Source organism: Notolabrus celidotus, chromosome 10, assembly GCF_009762535.1.
Source record: "Notolabrus celidotus isolate fNotCel1 chromosome 10, fNotCel1.pri, whole genome shotgun sequence".
NCBI classification, from domain to species: Eukaryota; Metazoa; Chordata; class Actinopteri; order Labriformes; family Labridae; genus Notolabrus; species Notolabrus celidotus.
In genome coordinates this window covers 13871077-13882891 of record NC_048281.1, presented here as the reverse complement: position 1 = coordinate 13882891, position 11815 = coordinate 13871077, and the positions used below count along the sequence as shown (strand labels likewise).

Below are 11815 nucleotides of genomic sequence, written 5' to 3'. Positions count from 1 at the left end.
TAATCAAGTAGGTTTTATTAAAGAATCTGAATTTGTGTAACAAATTAGTCAGGTAATTGTAAATAGCCTGAGCTGGACCCAAAGACCACAGTATTGCAAGAGTCATGAAGAATCACCCTCCCTGAAATCCATTGATTATTCATCTCAGTAATGACCTCATGTCGTAACTTGTTAGACTTCAGTTCCCTACAACCCTCCACGTGGCTTCTAAGGCTCCAGTTACAATTTGCGGCTTAAATGCACATGCATAATTACAGCAAGGGTCTTTGATGATCATAGGAGCATCGTGTAATATTTTAAAGAGTTAAATTTTGGTCCACGCTTTCAACAAGAGTTGGCAGCTGAGTTGAAAGCATTTTCCCCCTTGTCTGACAAGCCTATTGTAATGTCAGAACATGCAGTCAAAGTCCTCAAGGAAGAAGGAGTCAGCACTTAGCACAAACCACTCAACACCTTAAGATCTTTGCTGGGCCCCCCTGCAGTGGAGAGCTGGAGTGGAGTATGACATCCCATGTGGCAGCTGATTAAATGGCAAGTCCTGGACAAGACACTGAATGAACTGGAGAAGAAAAAGACTTGATCAGTCTATAAACAGCAGACCAAAGGCGGCTGTGGCATCGACTTGGATGGGTGTCGGAGGTCATAGACCAGAGACTCAGCAGATGGCTGGAGAAAGATCTGACATCAGAGGCCATCTTTGAACAGAGACAGAGTTTTCATACTTCAGTAACATGATGGCAACTGAACCAAATCAGAGACAAAAAATAAGAAAGCTTAATTTGCAGATAAAGGCAGTACAAAGATTTAGAAAAATCCTAATAAGTAGGCCAGTGGTTAAAATCTTTCAGTGAAAATATTTTTATATAGGTTTGAAAACTCAACAGAAATGTGCAATAAATCTGCATTCTGTCCACCCACCAGCAGGGGGAGACTCTTGTGCTTGAAAAATGGTAGTTGAATTGTGTGGAACCAGATTGGAGCGCTACCTTTAATTCTCATGTAATTTATTACCTCATTAAACATTTTGTCAATGACTTTATGATCCTAATCAAAAATATTAAGTCATCCTTAATAGAGCATGATGTTCATTCTGCAAATTATGGTCCCACTTAGTGGAAAGCCAATGATAAAGCAAGGTATGCTTTAGGCATGGGTACTTGTGATTGAAAAGTCCCTTATATGCTTGCCTGTCAAACAGAATAGACATAACAATGTGTATCCACTCTGTTTCACAATTATGGTTCCAAAAAAACAACATGGTAATGGCAAGATTTCCTAACCTGAGGCTTTGAAAGGGGACTTCACAAACCAGGGGACAGTATCAAATGTAACTTCAATAATCATTTTAAATTCCAGACAGACCAACAGGATCAGTCAGAATCTAATGTTATTAAATTAAATTTGATTTCTACACATCCAGAAAGTCCAGTGCAGTCAGATGGGTTTCACACAGTGGATAGTTCAGAGTGAAACAGTGGTCCTCTTTATAAATGTTCAGATAATGGGGACTTGACTCAGAGTTGGGATCTGAATTGGACTCAGACTTGGACTCAGGTAATAGGTGCTCGACTAGAACTCAGACTCTTCTCTAGTGACTCAGACTCAACCTGTACTTGGATAGTGGGGACTCAATTACAACCCTGCCAGGGGATTGATAATGCTGCAGCCATATCCACTTCTATGATATAGTCTTTGGCAGCACTTAAAGTCTGAAGCAGGAAAAGTGATCATTTCAAAGTTGAAAGATATACACAGTTATAGTAAATGTAATTAACCTGTTTACACACCTTTGTGTACAAATTACAAGATGTTGGTTTTGGAGGGAGCTGTTGGCTAACTCATCACATCTTCGTAGTACCCTCACTCATTTCCTTGCAATTGCAATGTGACAACATCCACCACAAGATAACATGTTGCCAGGAAAGGGTTGCAGGGTGTAACCCCCCTAATTTTTCCTCTCAAATGTCATTTTTTGTATGCTTTAAACAAACAAACAAACAAACAAACAAACAAACAAACAAACAAACAAACAAACAAACAAACAAACAAACCACATAGTTGGTATGATTAGGAATGTACCAAAGCCAAAACTTACCTAACCCTAATAAACAAATTGTTTAAAAGGGAATTCAAATCCTAACTAATCAAGATGTCTTAATGCTAGAAAGTATTCAGCAAACAGTCAAAATGGAGCACAATTTATCTAACAGCTCAACATTGGTCACAAAGTCTGCTTGTAATTACAGTAATGTCGTTACTGGTTTTCTGAGTGTAGCTAAGGTTAGCAGAGCTAGCACCACCAGCCTTTGCACCTCCTTGCAGGTTAGTTTCCATATGCCTGTGCTGGTCACACATTGCTCCAGTCGAGTGGTTATATGCCAGTTTAACCAGACATAGTCTAATGCAACTTCATCGCCATTTTCTAGATCAAACCCCACCAAACTACGCCACGCTAGAAGTGGCTTTAAGTTATCTGTGCTTGCTTGCATCTGAGTGGTAAAGCATCATATCGTTATGGTAGTACTTGCATCAGAATTTCATGCTCACAATAATAGGCATCCTCCTGCTGTAGACGTTCCAGACTCCAGCTGATACGGTCGGGCTGGACTCCAGTGGCAACGGCTACTACTACTCATCTCATCACTATCACCGCTCTCTCTCTTTCTTATTCTCTTCTATCCCTCTTTCCAACCCCAACTCGGTCGAGGCAGATGGCTGTCTAACATGAGTCTGGTTCTGCTTGAGGTTTCTGCCCATCAAAAGGAAGTTTTTCCTTGCCGCTGTAACTAGCTAAATACTGCAAGCTGCTCATGGTGGATTAAGTCTTGGTGTTGGGTCTCTGTTAATGTAGAGTACGGTCTAGACCTGCTATGTTTGTAAAAGTGTCTTGAGATAACGTTTGTTGTGATTTGGGGCTATACAAATAAAGATTGATTGATGATTGATTGATAAACAGTATTTATTAATTATTAATCATCTAAATTGTGTCACAGGCAGGTAATTCAGGTAAAGGACTAGCAGGGGTGAAAATCTTTGACTGTTCAGTCAACTAAACACAAATTCCTCAGTATGATTGAGCTTTAGGAGTGCTAGAAGAGAGGCTCAAACAAATCTTGGTGAACTGTTTGCCCTTCTCTTTAGTCTTTATGCTAAGCTAAGCCAGGGTATTTACCTCCTAGCTTCAGCTCTTAACTTAGAGCATGCACATGAAAGTGATTTCAATATACTCATTGAAGTTTTAGATAGAAGGCAAATGTCCAAAATTGCAGAAGTAGAGAATAAAACATTTGTATGAATTCAACTGAGCTTTGGGATTAAACAAGCTGTGAATAAACTAAACAAAGACACATTAATGTTAAATTAGGTTTTCTCAATATTTGTGCCCTGTATCAAAGCTGAGTTTGATTTGAGCCACAATAGATCCATTAATGATCAAGATAAATTTAACATGTGTGCCACTTTATTTTGGGGGGCCTCTGTCTAAATTTCTATGAGCTGGATCTAGTGCGCAGTCTCATGAAGGCTGTGCTAGATGCCTCGTCTCACTCTTAGCTCAAGTGTCCCACATACAGTGTGAGAGAATTGCTGGTTACACTGCTCTTAGGACCGGCAGAGAAGCAGCAGGTTAGAAAAAAACACCTCCCGAGAGAAATGATTCAAGGTATTGGAGAGCCAGAGAGGCGAGTAAAGTGAATGCAATTTCAAAGGGGAAATAATGGAGGTCATGGTGTTTGATGTTCCTATGCTGGCCACGAAAATGACTTGGTTGATGATGGAATCAATCACACCTTCATGGCACTGAATGTTAATGAAGATATGTTTAGTTGTTTTTTTGCATTTTTAATAATGGCGTTAACATCAAACCTAGTCATCCATTGCTGCAGAGGGAATGAAGCGCAGTTATCTGTATCCGTGCCGGGTGATATCAGCTGACTGAAGCAATAATATTTGAAATGTGACGGGTGTTTTTTTCTTCTTCTTCCCTTTCCCTTTTTTTTTGTTTTTTGCTGTTCTACTCTTGTGTTTTTTGTTGTGATGAGTGAACACAAGGTCAAAATGGAGTTTATCCTCTGATATCACCTGCCAGTCCAGACAAGGGAAACGCTCACTCAAGGTGACATTACTTTGGTGTCTGTACTCAGCACGCCTCTACATCTTTCATTTCCTGTGAGCTAAAATTTACAACTTATCCTTTGACAGGTGGAGTAAACATTTCTAATATGACCCAGGCTGTGATCTTCCCGAGAAAACAGAAGAAAACCTCCCTCAGCCTCTGCGATCCCTGACAATCCCAAAGAAAACAAAAAACAAAGCCCACTTTTTGTTTTTATATATATTTCAGATATCTGGCAAGAGTCAGAAGCCCTTCAAATTCCTTTAAAATTTTAGGGTATCAGAGAATCAAATAAAACAGAACAATAAATTCATTATAAGATTTGTGATGTTGACTACATATCTGTATTCTGGGAGGAATCACATGAAGGTGAAAGCTGTGGAACGAACAGCGCTTACATAATTAGATGGAGACAGTGATGATAGATAGTAACAATAGCAGTGTGATTTAGGAGAGCTCATGACTTTTCCTTATTCTTTGTGCACGGGCACTTTATCTCAGGCCGGGAGAGTTATTTAGTATGCAATGGATCAATCACCATCCTCAAAAAGTCATTTAAATTAACTTCCCGGGCAGATATCTATCCAGAAAAGTGGTCGGCAGAGGCAAGGGACTATCAGAAAATTAAAAAGGACATAACGTTTTTTACTGTGTGAAATAGAAATGGAACAAAACTGAGCAAAGAAGCGGCTACGCAAACATGCCAAGATGTCCCCTAACAGATTGCTTTTTTTCTCTGTCTTTGGATGTTTTCCTTTTCACAGATTCAAACCAAGAAAAGCAGATTTTTTTCTCGTATCATCCTGGTTGTGACAACACATTCTGTCTTTCCATTGACAACCGGACCGGCCGTCTCATGATTGCATCCTATAGCATGCCACTGATGCGCTAGTCATCTAAGCCATGACAGCTAAATTCATTTTTCAGTGAAACACTGTCCAACTTATTAATACTTCATAGGAACTGAGGGAAAAAAAACACACTGCACTGAGTCTGAGTCAGTCTCTCCTTCCAAATTAAAAGGACTCCAAAGTGAATGTTTGATTCCCTCTAAATAAAAATAAGCCAATGGCCATGCAGTGCATGTCTAATTGCAGATGAAGCATCAAATTAAAATGTCAGGGACTAGTTGGAGACGCAGTGGCTGCAGAGTTGGGGTTTGAATTTATGTTGGAGATTATACCGTTTTCAAGGGAAGGTGTAATTTGTGCGGCGGTATTACCAGAGCAACACCATGTTATTAGTTTTGACAATTCTCAGTCATGTTAATGTCGGGGAGGAAGGAAGGCAGCATGCCACCTAGTGGGATGTGAATAACCCATATATCTCAGCACCAATTAGTATTAGGCTGTACTGTAAAGTGACAGGAAACTAATTCATAAATACTGTAGCAACATGAAAGAGGAGGGAAGCCATCCAGAGAAGAAAAATAAACTGTCAGCTCTATACAGATCGGGAAACATCAGCAGAGCCTTTCCAATTACTTCAAGGTTAACTGTGAACCACTAATAACTTCAGGGAAGCGGAGAAACAAAACATTGTTAGCTAATTACATAAGCAAGTCATTTAGACTGATTGATGCAACACAATTCTCTCTCTCGCTTTCTCTTTCTCTCTCTCTCTATTTTGCACTCTCTCTCTCTCCCCCCAATTTTAACTCCCATATACCAGAGAACAGCATAAAGGCTGCGTTTCCTTTGGCAGCTGTCTCCATGACATCCCACACTGACACAATGAGACACTCTCTCAGCTCAGCAGTAAACCACAATCAACTGGTGAACAACTGGCACAGATTTATCATCATCAGCTCAGGACCAAAGCTCTACGTGGGAGCTGACACACTCTGCAGATAGAGAACTGCAGGCACTGCCATTACTGTTTAAGACAGAGGTCAACCAGGCAGCAGTCACTCCATGTGTGTATTTATGCTGTGAAGAGATAAATTAATATTCCTATGGCTGTCAGCTTGATGAGATTGAGCGTTCTGTTTTTTTCATTTGGTCTATTTAGATGCCATATAATAGAGAGATGGATAAGAGATTGATCGTTTATGTTTATTGTGATTTTTTGTTGCTTCTTCCGTCACCGGTGTCAGAGAACTCTGTTCACTTGTGATATTTATTTATAAACATGCATTATAACAGCTCATCCTGATTATAAGCCCAACCGAGACTTGAGCTTTTGTTGTGCAACATAATAAATATGCTCAATATGTGACTTAGTTATCCCCAGTGTTCCTATGATTAACGGAGAAGGCAAAAACTAGAATTCAATTTTGTTTCCTAACTGTGTGTGTGGGTTTTGGTTCCCTTCAGATAAAGATAAAAGAGCAGGGTATGGGATTCATAGCATTGAATGACTCATACAGTACATTTCAGCTGAAAATGAACACTTGATGGTCTGAGTGCTAAAGCCCCTCACCGTGTACTCACCCTTTTTTTTTGTTCGCCAGACTTTGAATGCAACATGTCCTTAAACATCCAGATGGAGGCAGCCTGTAGAGGAAATAAAAATCAATGTTAACCCTGAAAGAATTCACGTAAACAAGACAATAATCCTGTTTGGTGAACTTGAGCCATATCACTGTGAGTACTTTCCATACTATGAAAGTATCTGAAACAGTAGCAAGGGAGTAAACGCACTGACACATTACATGATGTTATGGTTGAGCACAGGCTGCCTCTGACACTCCATTAAAAACTGACATTTTGTAATAGCATACAGCTGCAGCAGCTCATGAATTACACCGCCCTGCTTTAGAAGAGATAGATTTTTTTTCTAATGAAGCAATCACAGTAGCAATAAATTATATATACGCTATTTTATTTTGTTAAATTAAATTGTTCTTATCACATCCTAACCAGGTTGCTGTGTATAAAACAGTGGCCCATATAAGTGTAAATGATGTTTGGGTTGCCAGGCATTTTTTGAGGTTGCATGTTTCCCCCTAGTGGTGTAAAAACTTCAGTAAAGCAGAGAGACCCAGTCATATTTCCAGTCAATTTATTCTCACTTACTCAACATGAGTCTATGTGTTCATAGTATGTGGTATGTGCAGCAGCAAATGCAAACAGAATCTGATTCATTTTAGCATTAATTTACTTAGTGTTAGACAAACCAGCTTGCCTTTTCATCAAATTAAGTTCAAACAAGTTCAGAAATGTTCCTTTTTCTTGGACAATAAACACAAACATTAATAAAATACTTACATCAACAGTAATGACTGATGGGGTAGTGGACTTCTTCATTGTACCATCTGTCAAAATATCCTTTGAAATCACTTCCGATCTATGTGTCTAACTACTTCTCCCCCTCTTCATTATCTGAATCTGACTCAGATACAGAGCACAGATATTAAAGCAGTGAATACATCAAACCAATCAGTTCATATTACTTAGCACAGATGTCTGGTGATAATGTCACACAGCATCTCATTGTTCATTTCTTTATTCAAATCATAGTCGCATCCTTACATGCTCCGAGGCCTGCTATTAGTGGAGCTGGAAAAGATGAAGAAGCAGAGCTGCCTGTGTTTTGATTCTATGTGGCTTTAATTTGTATTTTAAATGCCTATTCCTCACTGAAATTACGGTCAAATGAAGAACTAAGTGGACAGACACTGTTTCTACATGATAGGTCTTGCAATCATTACGCCCAAGTTGCAAGTCAAAGCAACTCAAATCGCACATTAATGTAATACTGACACATTGAGGTGCCAAAATACTTCTTTAAATAGTAGCTGTAATGGCGATGGGAAAGGTTGCCTTCAAAACATTGCATACAGCATGTCTTGTAGCTACCAGAATTGAATGTAACATTTGTACAGATACTAAAATGCAACTCAGACTCAAATTAAATTCTTGAATTGATTAATATCCAAGTTTAAAGATGCAGGGTGAGTAGAAGTGCAGCTGGCAGGCTGTCTACAGCTCTAAAACATGTCCTATACAGTGGGCAGCTTTGTGGTTTTTGTCAAATCCATTGGCCTACGCTCCCACTTGAGCAGTCTCATACAATCAAAGGCATACGCTATAATTTGGCTGGAGTGTGAAAACCATGTTCTCCACTCTAGGACTCAAGCAACTATTTTGAGTGAGCAAGAAACCAAATAAAAGCATGTCGTTGATGGGTTTATTTGGAGGTAAGAGGAACAGTTTGACATGTGATTTATTACACTTACTTGCTTTCTTGCCCACAAGTTAGAAAATAAGATTAATACAACTCTCATGTCTGTCCTTCAGTTAAGTCGGTGCCAGCGGCAAGTAAGCTAAACCTAGCATAAAGATGGTAACAGTAGGAGACAACTAGCCTTACTCTCTTGAATGGTAATATAATTCAGCAACTTGCATCTCAATATCTTTCTTATGCCACATTTTATCCCTTTGGTTTGATTCAAGTAAAAAAAAACTTTTAAAAACAACATCTTTTCCATCCAACTCTGTGGGTGAGAAACTGAAAAGCAGTCCTGATGTTGTACTACTGTGTACCAGCTTTGTGATTTCAAGAGAGACAGTAATCTGACTGACTATTATCCTGACATCACTAGTTTTTTCACTGGCAATTTAAGAATGATAGTAAAAATCTAGAGGGGAGTTGAGCAATAATTCACGCTAGGGCTACGTATTTGATCTTTTGCTAGCTAAGGTTAGGGTTAGGGTTAGCTAATGCTAGCATTCAACAGACATGTAAAATTTAAAGTACATGTTGTTAGAAGATGCATTATGATACTCCTTCCTCAGTGTTGGCTTGGAATAAATGCTTTTCCTTTTTTATCCAGCCTTTTGTCAAGCTAGCATAGTTTATCTAATTAGCAAGCTACTTTGCTAGTCCTCCAGTAGCTTCAATCAATCAATCTTTGTTTGTATATCGCCAAATCACAACAAGCACTATCTCAAGATGCTTATACAAACATAGCAGGTCTAGACCGTACTCTATGTTAAATTATTAACAAAGACTCAACATCAAGACAGGATACGATCCAGTCTCCTCTTACCGACAGGACTCAGTCTGAACTCATCTTAATCCACCACCTCGCAGTATTTAGCTAGTTACAGTGGCAAGGAACATTTTCCTTTTAACAGGCAGAAACCTCGAGCAGAACCAGATTCATGTTAGACAGCCATCTGCCTCAACTGAGTTTGGGTTTGAAAGAGGGGTAGAGGAGAATAAGAGAGAGTGAGAGCTTAAGGTAATGTTGGTCAGGAATTTATAACCTAACTACAGTAGGCCATCATACAGGCCTAACACTTTCAGAAACGTTCTGTGAAGTGGTAAAAGCTTACTGTTGTACTGTTGCAAATGAGATATAATAAATGCTAACCTAACTTGAAGTTAAGCCAGATGTTAACCAATCAAAAAGCAGTGAAATGATAGGGATTTGACAGATTCTCTTATTTTTTATGTTTTGGAACCTGGATGTTAGCTGACAACATAATCACAATGTTCCTGCATTCAGGGCTTGACGCCAAATGAAAATGGCAAACATGAGACCATAGTGAATTTTACATTTTACCAGGTACACCCAAGAGAGTCTAAGATTATTTCCTGTAGACCAGGTGGTTGCCAGCAATACAAGAAAACTACAACGAAGCCAGGCTAGCTGTTTTGTCAATCTTTTAGTATTTATGCTAAGCTAACTGGCTACTAACTCCACTGATTTATATTTAATTTAGAGTTTTGAGTGCCATATCAATATTCTCATCTAACTCTCAGCAAGAAAGCAAATAAGCATATTTTTCAAATTGTCAGACTATTCCATCAAATTACTTCTAGCGTATTAGCATGGAACATAATCAAGGTCTCTGTCTGTCAGTGTCATCAAACAGCATCCAAAATGTAAATGTGTGTTTGTATGTTTTCCCTCACAATATATTCATACACTGAGGCTGCAAAAGACAAAAGAAATCACAGATTGACAGTAATTACAGAGGAATGACAGGGACCCAAATGATAACATCCCATAATTTAGTAGAAACGTTGGCTTTTGCCTCCCAGATGTCTCATTTTTTTCACATTCTTAAAATATCAGACATTGATGTGGGAGTGAACTTGGCTGGACAGAACGCATTGTAAATGAAGCAGACAACATCTTAATGGTAAATGAACACAGACACTGCTTCTCCTTCTAGACAAACTGTCAAGTGCAGAACAAATGGTGTTTATTTTTTCACACACCAGCCCCACAATTCAAAGCATCCAAAAGTCAATAACCACACTTGGCAGTTGAGACAAAGATGAAGATGAGGTGCGAGTGGTACAAAAACATTGCATTGTGGGACAGGCCTGGAGCACCAAAAAGCATCGATTGAGAAAGGCTCCATCTCTACACACTGGGTAGACTGGGGGACTTGTGTCTTAAAGATGAGATGCTAAGAGGCCATAACAACATAATCACAGTCATACAGGCAGCCATTTGTCAAAAATAAACCAAACACTAGCAGATGGGAGGCTAGAAAGTGATGTGTGTAGATCTGACATATTTGTCAGAGGACTACTGATGAGCTGAAAAGTGGCTCTAAAACACTCATTTTCTATTACCTGGGGAGATTTCAAATGTGCTGTGAGAGCTGCTGCAGGACATTAATGTGAAGTCCATTTGGATTTGAGTGAAAACAGAGCCAGCCAGCCTACAGTCACACACTTTCCTCCAAAAACTCTGCAGATGAACATACTTTGTGGCACAAATTGCCAGGTCAATGCACATGTTTTTGACCTACAAGGAGCACATACAGCCCCGATGAAGAGATTCATATTGTATTGATTGATAAATGCATTCTCCCTCTGTGAACAATTGGCTATCTGTCAGACCAGTGCACATCAGTAGGGGCACAAATATGACCTTCCTTTTTATTGCTTGCCTTTTGCACCGCACGGCCTTGAATCCTCAGCGGAACCTGTGCCTAAAATAAAGTTATTAACTTTGCAATTTCCTAACTGGAGTGACTTTGCAGAACAGAAGTATTAAATGTAAAAAGTTATAAGGACAACTCAGATAGAGGATATAGTTTTTGAACATTTCCTCTATTCATGAGGCATATTGTTGCAACGTGTGAGAACTCTTTTTAGTGCCGTACAGTTATGTAAAAAGGCATCTAATCCACTCTATTCCAGCTTTTATCACAGCTATCAAAAGCCAAAGAAGCAGGTATTTATGCTTATGCAAATGAGCACTGCTCTCAGACCCCTTTTGCTGCAGATGAGCAGAAAAAAAGAAAAAGAAATAATGTCTCAGTCTGCCACCACTTTCCACTGATAGCTCTTCCTTGGCAGCAGCTTGGGGATCTATTTATTTTCTCTTCAGGACTGGCCCTCAGATAGCTATTATGTAGTTTGTAACTAACCCTTGTGTCTTGTCTCATTTGCTTTCATTCATCATCAGCTCATTTAAATTGACCTTAAAAATAATGAGGACTGAATACTGCGGCAAATGCGTGCAGGAGAAGATGAAAATCAGCAGGTATTTAAAAATTGTTTTACAAGTATATTTTCAGACTTTCGGCTTTTTCAAACTAAACTTCAAAATGAAGTCTAAAATAAGGTTGAAAACAAAAAGTAAAGCCTACTTGATGATGTATTTAGATGTTTTTCTTTTGCATGAATTAGTTAAAATGTACTCATGTTGTTGCTTCGGACCGGGCAATATAAGTCAGAAAATAATATTGCAGCTACATGTAAAAGCACAACAGTAAATGATCAGTTTTA

The 11815-nt window shown here is 39.0% G+C and overlaps 1 long non-coding RNA gene across 1 annotated transcript; it reads right to left on the bottom strand.

Moving 5' to 3' along the window:
• LOC117819793 lies at positions 1–7372 on the bottom strand. The gene is made up of 3 exons (XR_004632627.1): positions 7324–7372; positions 6547–6609; positions 1–559 (listed from the first exon to the last, which is right to left on the bottom strand). It is a non-coding gene; the product is annotated as an uncharacterized LOC117819793 (long non-coding RNA).
• Between the last annotated feature and the right edge of the window lie 4443 nt (positions 7373–11815).